This window comes from Hibiscus syriacus, unplaced genomic scaffold, assembly GCF_006381635.1.
Source record: "Hibiscus syriacus cultivar Baekdansim isolate YM2019G1 unplaced genomic scaffold, ASM638163v2 tig00110332_pilon, whole genome shotgun sequence".
NCBI classification, from domain to species: domain Eukaryota; kingdom Viridiplantae; phylum Streptophyta; class Magnoliopsida; order Malvales; family Malvaceae; genus Hibiscus; species Hibiscus syriacus.
Window position 1 is genome coordinate 9903421 of NW_024062688.1, and position 14455 is coordinate 9917875.

Sequence of the window (14455 nt, forward strand, 5' to 3'; positions counted from 1 at the left end):
GATAACTCCGAGGGCTTGTCTGTCGAGAAGAGCCTAGTCTTCATTCTTCATGCCCTCTGATTGTTTTCCTGAGAGAGGTTGATATAGATTTTTCTGGTACAGAAAATCTTCAATCTGCATCTTCCAAAAGCCAAAGTCCACACCATTGAACTTTTCAATTTTCACATTCCCTTCGTCTGCAGCATCGCTCCCACTCGAATCTGGTTTCTTTGGATCGTTCTGATAATTTTCGCGAACCGTCGTATATTAGAACATCTCCGTCGATAAATTCGTATCGCCAACAAAATTTTACTATTCACGAAATTTACTATTCACATGAATAGTAATAAATAATAACCTCAAAAAAATTGACAAAATTCACAACCAAAAGCTCTGATTACCAGTTGTTGGGAAATAAACAGAGTACGAATAATTTTCCTATAATCAATTAGTGAGAATGCGAAATAAAAGCGGAAAAATAATACCCGAAATTGATAACGGAGTTCAGCCAATTATGCCTACGTCTCCGGACTGCTGCAGATCTTTTACTAAGAGAGAAAATTTACAGGTGTTTACAAAACACTCACTACTTACAAGAAAGTTCTCTAGTATTGAGAGAAATAAAGGATTTGGGATGATTTTGAAGCTAAATGAGCTAGGGTATTTAAAGTTGAAGCTTAGGGACTAATCTTTGAAAATACCCTAAAGTGCAATGACTAAAGTGCACTTTACCCATTACCATTTTCAACACAATTATGCACCACCTTAGATTATTATAGCAGCCAACTACTAGGCCAATTTATTTAACTTTACAACACTTTGCGGCTGCTTTGATGGGGGATAGTTAGGGGAGAACCTTCCTTCATCGAATTTTACAGAATATGATGTAAATATTAACGATAAGGATGTTGAGGTAGATCGAAGTGGACCCTATCCCACAGTCAGATTCTCAGAAAGAGTGCATGAGGCGATTAATCATAATATGCGAAAGACGATTATTGTTTGGTTGCTTGGGCGTTCCATTGGGTATAGAGCTTGTTGGAATAAAATTAAAGCACCATGGTAGCCACAAGGTAATTTTCAACTGATTGGTTTAGATAATGATTATTTCTTTGTGCGACTGGAGAATGAAAATAACTACACGAAAGCTTTAACTGAAGGTTTGTGGATGTTTTTTGGAGTCATCTCACAGTTCAGCCATGGAGTAGATTGTTTAGCGCTGCGGATGATCATCATTCGCAGGTGATTGTTTGGATCAGACTACCAAGGTTGCCATACCAATACTATTGTAAGTCTTTATTTCGACTGATAGCGACTGAAATTGGGAATGTTATTATGGTGGATTACAATACCATGGTGGGGGAAAGAGGCAAGTTCACAGGATTGGTTGTCGCGATTAATCTTAATAAACCACTCTTACCGTGTATTGGTATAGATGGATTTGTACAAAGGATCGAATATGAATGGTTGGAAAATATTTGTTTTTGTTGTGGAACGTATGGACACTCGCATGAGGTATGTGAGTTTCGACCAGTTGCTACACTAAATATTGTGTCGAATACTGTGAATGAAGAAAATCACCAGACTTCTGGAACTGGAAGAAAGATAGAGCTTTTTGGACCATGGATGGTAGCTCCTGCAAGGAGGATGAGGCCACGAAACCCAAGCAATAATGGTCAAAATGAAACAACAAGCATCATCAGATTAAAGATAATATATTTTTTGCTTTAAATCAATAGGAGGTTGTGGTGGTTTCAGGGGCTATTAACGAGGAAGTTAATCCTATTAGTGGGCAACATGTCATTAATGATAGGAAAAACAAACCAGCGAATGTTCGTGATAAGGGTAAAAAGGTGATATCTTATGGGAGAGAGGTATAAAAAAATTTCATATGGAAAGTGGGACTTCATCAGTGATGGCTCAAAGGGCAGGCACAGTGCTACGAGGGTCGTACAACATAGGTTGACGGAGAGAACTATGTCCACTCCTCTTACAGATATCACTAATTTGGTGGCATGTAGTTCAAAAATTAATGTGGTGGAGCTGGTAAATCTTGATGGTAATCGTAGGGCAATTTCCATTTCAGACGAAAGGGTAAATAAGAAGCAAGCTGGTCGAAGCAAATGGGAATCTGTGAGATTAGGAGTCCGAAAGGGTACGAATAATTCGGGCCGTAAAAGTCTTTGTATTAGAAAATAAATGACTTACAAACCTCTAAGTCGAACACTACTAGCTGAATGGGTGCAGTCAGCCTCGATAATGCTTGATAATATTGAAGGTCCAGAGGCGAACATGGAAGAGTGTACGGTGGATACAACAAGGGGTGGCTCGGGATTATTGTCGGGAGATGAAAACATTAATGTTGAAGCCCATCAGACTGAGGGGATGTTTGATTAACTGTTGCCTAATCCCTATTTGCTTATAAGGGCCCTTCTTTCACGTGGGCGAGAAGTTCACAGAAACAATGTTTTGATCGTTGTTTAGCAAATGCGAGTTGGGTGAATACTTTCCTATAATCTTTTGTACTTCATCTTGACCGTTTGATTCTGATCATCAGCTTATTATTCTACAGACTAAGACTGTAAGTATTCAACAACCAAATCCTATGTTTCAATTCGTGCTTTCTTGGCAGAATCATACTGGTTTCAATGAGGTCTTGATAACAACTTGAGATGGATCCATGGATGTGCGGGCCAACCTCCAATTTTTACAACCGATTTTAAGTGAGTGGAACGCTAAGGTATTTGGGAATATTGGCCAACGTAAGAAGCAATTGATTGCTCGGATTAGGGGTATTGATTGGGTCTTGTCCGGGGTGATGATCATTTGCTCCAAGATTTGGAAAATCAGCTCAACGAGGAACTGGAGCAAGTGTGGAGTTTGAGGAGAATCTTGGGTTCAAAAATCTAGGAGCAATTTGATTATACATGGTGATCGAAACACCTCTTACTTTCATGCATGTGCTTGATCCTGGCGTCAGAAGAACACTATCTTATCTTTACGGATGAAGGATGAGACTTGGTGTATAATCAAGAAATGCTACAGAGATTGGCAGTTGCGTATTATAAGGACCTTTTTCGAATCTCCGGGATTATCGATTGCTCCGTCATTATGCATGAAAATTATTCTATGATAAATTGTGCCTCTTACAGCATGCTTTCGGGGGTGGTTATAGATGAGGAAGTAAAAGGTTTTGTATTTCAGATGTATCCGTCAAAATCCTCGGGGGTTGATGGTTACCATGCCTTCTTTTTTCAGAAGAATTGGGAAGTTGTGGGGCCGAGTGTTTGTCAGATGGTTCAAGATTGCTTTTTCAATAGAGTTATTTCTCATGATATTAATCGTACTTTGTTGGTTCTTATTCCCAAAGTAAGTGCGCCAGAGACTATGGCACAATTTCGTTTGATCAGTCTTTGTACAATGTTGTATAAGACGATCACAAAACTCATTGTGAATCGTTTGAAGCCATTCCTGCCCCATTTGATCTCGGAAGGTCAGACTAGTTTTGTTTCGGGTTATCATATCACAACAATATTATTATTGTGCAAGAAGTGGTGCACTCGATGAGGAGGAAAAGAGGTAATGTTGCATGGATGACCATTAAGATTGACCTTGAAAAAGCGTATGATCGGCTGGAATGGACATTCATTGATGATACTTTTAAAGATGTCGGCTACCCAAATGATCTCCGAAAATTAATGGACTATGTTTCATCGGTAACAACTTAAATCCTGTGGAATGAGATGATCTCTGAGGAATTTAAGCCAATTAGGGGAATCTGACAAGGTGACCTTCAATTGCCTTATGTGTTTGTGTTATTTATGGAAAGGTTATCCCATGCGATTAATTATGTAGTGAAAAATGGAGTGTGGCATCCTATAAAATTAAGCCAGACCTGCCCCCTTTATCCCATTTTTTTTTGCGGGTGATTTAATATTGTTTGCTGCAGCATCCTTTAATTTGCTTGAGGTGATTCAACAAATTCTTCTTAATTTTTGCAATAGCTCCAGGCAGAATGTAAGCATTGTTAAGACGAATATTTATTTCTCTAAGAATGTAAATGAGAATATGACTTCTGGCATAAGCAATCGATTCCAGTTCTCACGTGTTTGATGACCTTGGAAAGTATTTTGGTACCTTTACTTCATAATCGGGTGACCAAGAATACTTATCGATATATTGTGCAAAAAGTGGTTGATACAGACGGACAGTGGAAGTGGGGTAGCTTCACAATTTGTTTACTCCTATTGCCGAACTCCATCTAGCAACAACAAAACCACCTCGGGCGATAGGTTTCCCGAATATGACCGGCTGGCGATGGGATAAGCATAGGAGATTTACGATAAAAAAGAGCTTATGATTGTGGCCTGAATTTGGGGTCTCGAGAGGATAAATCAATATGGCGAGTGCTCCACCAATATCGAGGACTTCCTCGGGTTAAATAGATATTGTGGCTGCTCTGTAAGGGGTAATTACTGCCTAATGAGGAGTGAATCGAAGACATATGACAGATGATTCAAGCTGTAAATATTACGAAATACGGCTATCAGATAGAGCAAAATCGCAACTGATAATTTGAGAACATAAAAATGAAGGTAAAGAAAACACAATTTTTACGTGGAAAACCCTTAAATAATATAGGGTAAAAACTACGGGCAAAGGTAGAAGAATTTATTATGAGAAAATAGGAATTACAACTTCTCTCGATCTAACAAGGAGAAAACAATAATAATTCTCTCTTGATAAAAAGGAGAAAATAAATGTCAAGAAAACTCTTTAAATTCTCTAGTATTGGGAGAAAGCTAAAATTGAAACTAAATGGGTTAGGGTATTTATAGTTAAACTTAAAGATTAATCTTGTAAATATCCTAAAATTCAGGGATTAAATATATGATTTTATCATACCAAAATTCAACATTTTCCAGCTACTTTTTGATGCATTAAATGCGCCACCGAAAGCCACCGAAAATTTAACAACTTGTTGCTTTAACTTTTCAACAGTAAATTCTGTAGAGCAGTTGTCGAGAATATTCTGCATATTTTTCGAGATTGTGTGGCGGCGAGAGCAACATAAAATATGGTGGTGAGACCGGAGTAATCTGCTGGGTTTTATAATATGGCATTTGAAGCTTGGTTGGTAAGAAATATAAAGATTGTGGATTACTGGTCGAGCTTACATGAGAATTGGGATTTATTATTCAGGATCATACTTTAGTGTTTGCGGACACGTCGAAATAAATTCATCTTTGAGTTGGATACTGTTTATTTCGAAATTTGTTCTAGTTACAAGTAAAAGAATATTGGTGGAAACCTTAAAAGCAAATATGTTGGGGGTCTGAAGGGTACATGGGAATAACCAGCCTGTAAATAGGAATGTGAAGTGGATGCCACCACCGGTTGGGTACTATAAACTCAACGCAGATGGTGCCTACAGGTCGATAGTGGTCTGATTTGGGATCACTCAGGGGGATGGGTGTCGGGTTTCTCCAAGAATATAGGTTGCTGCTCTGTTTTAGAACCGGAGCTCTGGGGCATATATGAAGGTTTGAACATGGCTTGGGAGCTCGATATAAGGAAGATGGTTGTAGAAGTGGACAACAAGGAGGTGCTTGCGGTGGTAAACGACGATAAGTGTTTACTTGGTGTTTCTTCGCTTGTCCCTCATATTTTCGAGATGTTGCAAAAAGATTGGGAGTTGAGTTTCAGTTTGGTCCCTCGTGAGGTTAATTATGCAGCTGATCATCTTACTAAATTAGCATGGAGTATCCCGTTAGTATTAACAGATTTTCGATTCCTCCTCCGAGTATCATAGCTATGTCTGCCACGAGTATGTAAGCTGCGGGCTTGTACATGGTGTAACTGGGATAGGGTTGCTGCTATTTTTTTTGTGCCTTTTTATTCACAAAAAAAATATTAATTTATTTTTAAATTGAATAAATATATATTTTATAATATAATATGTAAGCATCAAATTATATAATACCGATAACAATATTAATAATTTGTAAAAAGAAAATTTAAATGGAAATGATATCTATAAAAGTAAACGTTAATATAACGAGAAACATTACTAATTTCATCAAATTCATGTGTTTAAAAAATGAAAAAGGATGAGTAGTCTGAGACTTAAGATCACAGTATCTAGTTTTTATTATTTTACTGTTTATCCAAACATATTGCATATACTACTTCTGGATGTACTGTATTAATTTTCCATGCGAAACCAATGTTAAAGACAATCTCCTTCTTCATCATCTCAAGTCTCAACCATTGTTTAGACCCATACGTCGGCAGCTATAAAGAAACGGCCCAGCCCAAGATGCAAACCGGGTTCATTTAGAGTGTACTGTTTTTCCTGGAGATACGTGAAACGTTGAATTTATATACTTCTCGATCCAATACCCGAATAAACTACTCGCCAGTGGCATGCATTGTTTGACTTTGCTAAGCTTCCGTATATAAAAAAACGCATGGAATTGTTAACCAACAGTTCCTATTCGACGGATTCAGCTTCACTTTCAGCTGGCAACTAACAGGTCATTATGGCGCCTTTGCATCACTTCAAAACTAAAAGGCTGTTAGGAAATTCAACTCACATACCGTTTCTTCTTCTTCTTCTCAGTTCTCACTCTTTCTATCTCTTAATCTTAAAGATGTCAATGCTTAGAGCTGTGGTAGCAATCTCTTCGTTGTTTGGATCACTGAACGCACATTCTTTGCCATGTGAAGACGACAGCAAATGCAAAACCGGGTCATGTAACAGCCACGGTGATTGCATTTGCGATGATCTCCCGGATCCATCAACCATCTTGGAGGGTGATCGTCCTTTCCTGGGGCAAAATACTTATATTGTGTAGTGTTGGATTAAGTACGATGGTGATCAAATGTTTTACAGGGGGAGATTCTGTGATGAGGAGATGACGATGTGCGATGGGACTAATTCGTTTTGGTGTGAAAATGGTGGGATATGTGAAGAAATCATTCAAGGAGAGGACTACTACTGCAAATGTCCTCTATGGTATACCGGAAAACACTGTCAGTATCCCAGAGTTCCTTGTGGTAGGATGTTTTGTTTCCATGGGGCTGAATGTCTGGTCGAAAGCAATGCATGCGAATGTCCTTCTGACTGGAAAGGAAGTGTTGATTGTTCTGTTCCGATAACAAACACAACAGGTTCGACTTTCACCTCTTTCCTGCCTTGTTTTTTGATCTGATCTGATTATAATGTTGAAAAAGAAAAACAAATTCTTGCAGACTCATCTGGGGATTCAAGTATGTCTGAACTGCCTCATTGGGGAAGCAATAATAGTAGTAACACAAATGTGAGTAAGATTCATCCCTTCCCAAGTGGAAACTGAAGCTTCTTTTGAGGTCATAGCCATAGTATTAAATTGCGAATATTGCAGACTTTATGGCGTGATTTATTTACTAAAAGTAATTATATATTTTAATGTTGCTGATGCAGTTGCAGTGACCTTGAAAAACTTTTGCAACCATAATTTAGTACTATGGTCATAGCAGTAATAGATCTAATCTAATAATTTTTCTTTCACAGTGGACTTTGGATGATGAGAGGGACAACATGGTTCCAGAGATGAGTCGTAATGGATGATCAGGTATTGTGTAACAATGTACGGATATATATATATATATATAATTAAGTATTGTAATAGGATTTCCATAATAGCAATGGAAACTTCGTCTTTTGTATTGATATAACGTTTTAGATGCAGTTTATAAATGTATCGTTAGTCAAACGGATTTGATTACATTTGATCACCCGGGAAAAAAGCTATAGTTACAGTTAAGGTTTCAGACGAATATGGAGTATATATCATAACCATTTAGAGTAAAATATTTAGTAAACGAATCGATCCAAACTAGGACCATCGCGGTGGCGTGGCTACTAGTACATGAACGTGTATGAATGTCTAGGCAGAATCTTTTTGTGCAGGCGGTGGAGGAGGATTGTTGGGGTGTTCACCGGAAGGGAAATGCTGAGGTTGTGGTGGAACGTTGGGAGGATAGTAACCTTGACCTCCAGGATGGTATCCTGGAGGCAGTGGATGTCCTCCGTAAGGACCCGGAGGAGGCATTGCATTGGGATGATATCCGTACATATATGGTGGTGGTGGACCCGGAGGATATGCATAGCCATAAGGCGGCGGCGGCGGCTGCCACTGTCCTTGTTGAGGTGGATATTGTCCCTGCGGTGGTTGTGTTACATTCGGAGGCACCGGCTGGTCAAACCGTGACATCTCCTGCACCGCAGGAACCTTCATCACACCGCTGCCTGGCATGCGGTGTCTGTGGTCCAGTTCAACTTTGTGCTGAGTCTGCATACATGCGCAGACCCTGAAAAAAGAAAGCAGATCAAAACACTACTGATTAAACTCGGAACAATGCATTTAAAAAGGGCGACTTTGAAAATGTATGGATGAATGTTGTTGATGGAAATAAGATGACTTGATGGGAGTGAATGATTCGCCTTTTGGTTTGGGTGGAGAATAACCATCAGTGAAAAGATGATCGTTGGCCAATGTTTTTGTAATGTAGAGGGACGAGCACGAGGAAGAGAAAGGAAGAAGAAGAAAGAGAAGGATGGTTGTTAAAAATGTCAGCCCCTCTTCAATCGTGAGTATTTATAACGACATATGCCAACATCTGGTTAGGAATATCCGCCGGTTAGACCATAGATATTACTTCAATAGATCATATGGATCTGTCATGAGTATGTTTATGCACTGTAGTAGGTTAGAAGTCTAGGTTTCAGGGGATGGAAGTAAGTCGGAGACTTGGAGGTTTTTGAAGACCGGAACAATATGTCTTACGTGCAATAAACGAGGTCAGAAATGCAGGTCAATATCTCTGCGATTTCCTGAAGTTCATCATTTCCGGTAAGACAGGCTAGCAGACGACAAATACATGCAAGTTGTCCAAGAATGATCATAAACACCTGCAAATAACGTTAACAAGAAGCATTAGAAATGAGAAAGCCAAGCCAAATAAATCAGATTACATACAATGAGACAGTTGTCACATTCCGTGGTCTATATATTGTACTCGTCTTGAAGAAGGAAGCGAGTCGACGCAACTGAGTTGCTCAAGCAGCAAAAGACCTAAAATGAATGGAAATAGAACACAACCACGCTCACTGATTCGTGTATATGTATAAACCGATAAGGCATGAAAGAGATGATAAAAGGGTTTGCTGTAAATCTGACCTCCATGCAGAGACAAAACGTCGGACATTTGTCTTCTCGACACTTTCCGCTGCAAGGCATGTAACCCGCACAGCAAACGTACCTCGACATTTTATTGTGGAGTGCTCGTTTCCTCAGGTCAAATGAAACGCACTGGGAACTGAAACATGGAGACGGAGTTAGGAAATTAAATTCCATGGCTGAAAGCAATATCAATGCAGGTCATAAGAAAAACTCACCAGACCGCTGAAAGCAAGCAGTCTGCATATTCAAGGGAAAGGAAAATGCAATCAGATGATGATGATAATAAAATTGAGATTCATTCATTTTCTAGGGAACCAAACAGAAAATAGAGGGAAGAACAAAAATGTTTACATGAACAATCTGCTTTGACGGCCTCCATGAGACTAGTTTGCCACACATTCATGTAGCCCTTACGGACAGCCATCTTTTCACCCCTCTCGGCGATCGCCACCATTGTTTCGAGTATTCAAATTCACACACTAAACACGAAAAAGGAAAAGAAAATTTAAAAAAGAGATGTGCAAAGAAACTAAAAAGAGATCAAAACGGCGTTCCCGGATGAGTTTTCGGTATTGATTATGTTTTATTGCGGTTGTCGCGATTGATTGCGGTCCATAAAAATTAGTTGTGAGACCCGATTGAAACGAAACCGCTAAAACAACGACCGGAACTCAATGTTACGCCCGCTATTCAAATCCCGGGGATAAGAAACCGAAAACCACACACCGGTGTTGCAACAATGTTGTCTGTTCTCCGATGATGTATATATATATAGGCGGAAAATAATTGGGAGAGAAAATAAAGAAAAGCAAAGGGAGACAAATACAACTGGCGGGAAATCAGAGGTGGAAGAAAAAGAAAGAAAACCGTTTGAAACGAAATCATCCAACTTTCCTTTTCTTTGTTTAACTTTTAGTAATTTATTTGTTTAATTTCTCTATAATTGGGAGGAGTAAGATTTCTAATCATGTATAAAGAGGGATCAATGACACTTAACTCTATAATCAAGGTTTAATAATAATAATATGAAAAACAACCTTTGTTTTAACTTTATTGATCAAACCCATATATCATATTATGAGAATAGATTATTTAATATTTTCTATAAAAAAAAATGGCGAAGATGAAACACGTTCCACTAGTTTTGTATTAATTTGCTTCGGGGGGTGATTTTTTGTACAATATAAATATACATATAATAGAACATCATAATTATGACAAATGTTTGTTTTTCTTAAATAAAATCAAGGGATATAAGTGAGACATGTTTCATAGGGATACGCTCACCATTTTACATCTAACTTGGAGGGATTAATGCATGTTTCTAGGGTGATGGGCTCCACTTGTATGTTTACCATATGATATGTTACAAGGTTTTATAATTTGAACGTCTCACGTAAAAATATTATTCAAATTTGTTTATGTAAATACTAATGGATTGAAGGGAACGGATGGGGGCAGTCGTCCTCTAGAATTTTAAAATTATCATATATTTTAGATTTTTCTATTTTTTTATTGAAAAATTTGTTTTCGTCCCCTCCTAACCTTTGTTTGTATCCTAACAACATTATTGTTCAAAGAGAAAACAAACTTTCCGTTAGATTATCGGGAAAATGACAGAAAAAATTACAAACAAAGATTTTTACAATATCTTCAATTATTTTCTATGATTAGTTTTGGTAAAAAGACATCGTAAACCTCTCATAATTTTAAATTTAACAAATTAATTCTTTTTATAAAATATTTTAAATACTGTATTTTAAAAAGTAACATAGGAACGGACCTAATAAAGACGGAGAAAAAAAGTTTAACTCATTGTAAGTAGTGGGATTGATCTAAATATAACATTACATTCATTTCATTTTATATATCCTACATCATTTTTGTCCGTTTAATATATATATATAATATTAAAAAAGTAATTTTGATAGCAATTGTGTTTATATATTGATTGATTTTTCATATTATAACTTTTTGTGTTTTATTATAACTATTAATTAATTAATTTTATTTATTTATTGTTTGAGTAGTTACATTTATTGCATACAATTATAAATAAATTGAGAGAAATTATAAACATATATTATTTTATAACCAAATCAGATTATTTAAAATATTATTAACTTATTTATTCTAAATAATAATTATTTAATATAAGGAAAATTTAGATGTAATCCGTTGCATAGCCGGGGATAAATTAGGTCTTGGCTTCCTTACCAAGAGCCGCTTAATTTCTTTTTCTTCTTGTATAATTGTACCCTGCTCAGTTTTCCCACTCCAAACTTTAAACTATATATTTCTCTTCCTCTTCTTCTTATAAGCTGTAAGTTTATAGTCTTCTTCTCTTTTTGTTCTTTTTTTCTTTCTTGTTGATTAAAAACATTGTGTATATGTGTAAGTAATGCTAACAAACCACCAATGGCTTTCTTATTCCCTCCCTCTGGAAAGCGTAGTAAAGTATGAAGTTTACATGATCGAGTAACTGTCATTGTAAAAAAGGATCTTTTGGAAACTAGATGAGCATTTTATTCTGCGAAACTTGGCTAAATTATATCTGCTTTTTCTTTCTTTGTTGAGGAAGGTATCCAGTTGGTGACGTTTGATAATTTGCGTTACTTTCTGGTCTCGACTTTAAGGGAAAGCGTGAACAAATATACATTATAGAAATATTTTTAATCTTCGAGTCTCGTGTTCATGCAAAAGCATTCTGTTCTGTTAAATTCTACGTCTAACTAATGAATCCTGAGTTTGTTCCTGGATTTCTTTATATCAAAATAATAATAATAAATGCTACATGTAGCATCAATAGTTTTGAGGTTTTGAATTTGATCCTGCTAAGAGAAGGTAACACAATTGAGGTAGAATTATCCAGGCCTGATGATCCCGCCATGACCTTCGATGAGGTTTCCATGGAGCATAGTAAAAGCTTTGTCAAAGCATTGCAGGTTCGTTTCTTCAATTTCATATTTTCGGACCACATTTGCATCAAAATGCATTATCTATACGAGCTTAGAGATTTTTATTTGGTTTGCTAATTGTCCTCATTGTTGAGCTCATAATTCACCTTTGATTTTTTTGGCCTTGTGCATTTCAAAGCTTTCCAGCATTTCATTGTTAGGCTAGCTGATAAACTGGATCAATGTACCTATTTTTTGAAGGAGCTCAAGAACTTAAGGCCTCAGCTTTACGCAGCTGCAAAATACTATGAAAAGTCGTTTCATCACACTGAAATGAATCAGATGTAAGGTTACACTTTAAAATTTGTTGCTTGGTACATTCATCGCTTACCTGATAGCCTTTTCCTGCAAGCAGTTCCATGAGTGGCTTAGACGAGCAAATTAATGGCTTGCCTCTGTGATGTTTCTTATATCAAGTTTACATTCTTAGTTATTTGATTGAGTTCGAATTACTTGCATGTTCTCTTCTTATAATGCAACTCTGTTCTTTGTGTGATTCGTTTGTTAAGAGTATTGGACAACCTCAAAGATTATGCTGCAAAGGCTCTTGTTAATACCGTTGATCATCTTGACACTGTGGCTCACAAGTTAACCGATCTTCTCGAGCAGAAAACGTTGCAAGTGTCAACCATGGAGCTAAAAGCATCTTGTTTAAATCAGGTAATCTCTTTGCACTTCTCTGGTTTAACATGCTAGTACAAGAAGAATATCTGAACTTATTTAGTTTGTTCATATCAGCAACTTCTTATCTACCAAACATACTCGGATAAGGAAGGTCTCGGGGAGCAGCAGGTGTTGGCATTTATCCCAAGACATCACAAGCACTACTCTTTACCAGGTATGACTAGTTGATCGAAGCTTTTGTTTTTTCTTCCTGGAAGCTGAATAGTAGGTAGAAGTTTTAGTATGTTTCACATTCCATTTTTTCCTGTTTGTTGGTTATGTTCCATTGTGTTCCTCTAAATCAGATTGTGTCAACAAGAAGTTGCTTTCCATTCAACATGTACAGACAAATCCTAGGCAGAAATATGTTCTGGCTAAATCTCTTCTTCAGCCTTCAGGTATCATGTTTCTAAGCATGCAAGAAATCTTCAAGGTTTTAGTCGTTTTCTGCCTTGTTTGCAATAAACTTTCTTATAAGTAGCTGATATCATGCTACTTATCAAATGTTGTCTAGATGCTCCTGCATCGAAACCTCTTTCATGGCACTTAGCCTCAGATGCCAACTCTACTTTGAAGGGGACTTCACAAACTTTAGCAAGGTTAGTTTGGCCCAATAATTGTATTTTCTTTTGATTGTTGTTCTTTCTAAGTTCTGCTGAGAGCAATGAATTATTTACATTGCTGTGTAGCAACAAAAACCATAGAAACCCCGGGCAATGCTTCTACACTTTTCCAGTTATCGGGTATGCTTGTTACACCAGTAGTTCATATTTTCACCATTATACTCGAGCTTTGGATGACAAGACTTGCATTGTGACTGTAATTCTTGCAGAGAATGGAGATAGTAGAAATAAAAATTCTTCGGCAACAGCTTTCCTGCATCCATGCCAACACTGGGTATCACACATGGGGTAATGTTTAAATCAAGAATAATACATGCATACTTGACATCTTAGTGAGCAACTTGTTCAGGTCCTGATTCTTTATGCGTTTAATATGACCTATAGAGTATCTGTATTCGTATGGTTACTTAGGATGCTTCTTTGATAAACTATTGCATGAAGCTTATGAAAAAGTCATGCTTTCACAGGAGCTTGAGGGATCGGTACCTTCGACTGCATTCGGATTGAAGTCATTTCATAACCAAATGCGTGAGAACATAAGTGCACCAGTTAGGGGCAAGACTGCGGTGTCATCTTTCTTTGTCAAGCAGAAAGCAAAGCTAAAGGCTCTGCATATATTTCATGAGCATGGATCTCCATTACAAAAAGGAAACGAAGGACATCGAAGGTACTAATGTAAATATCCCTTTTTAATTTATGATTCTCAGTAGTTGATGGATTGCTGGAGATTTTTTTTCTGTTCAATTCTCTTATTGGAGTTTTTAATTATGAGCAATGTGTATAAAATAGGTGATAATGAAAGTGAGTAATATAACATTTACGGGAGAAAAGCAAGTAATTTAGGAGAAGAAATACTAAAATGATAAAAAATTTAAAATAGAGAGAGTTAAATTTATTGAATTATTTCGAATTAGGCCCATTAATAAACTGTATAAGTTTTGAGAAGTAAAATTGTTATTATACCAGGCAATCATTGATCTATTTGTAATAATATGTTAATTGAGTG

The 14455-nt window shown here is 37.0% G+C and overlaps 2 pseudogenes; one reads left to right on the forward strand and one right to left on the reverse strand.

Annotated features, from left to right (window-relative positions):
• Positions 1-7910: 7910 nt before the first annotated feature.
• LOC120120138 lies at positions 7911-9699 on the reverse strand (annotated as a pseudogene).
• Positions 9700-11941: 2242 nt separating this feature from the next.
• On the forward strand, positions 11942-14123 carry LOC120120139 (annotated as a pseudogene).
• The last annotated feature ends 332 nt before the right edge of the window (positions 14124-14455 follow it).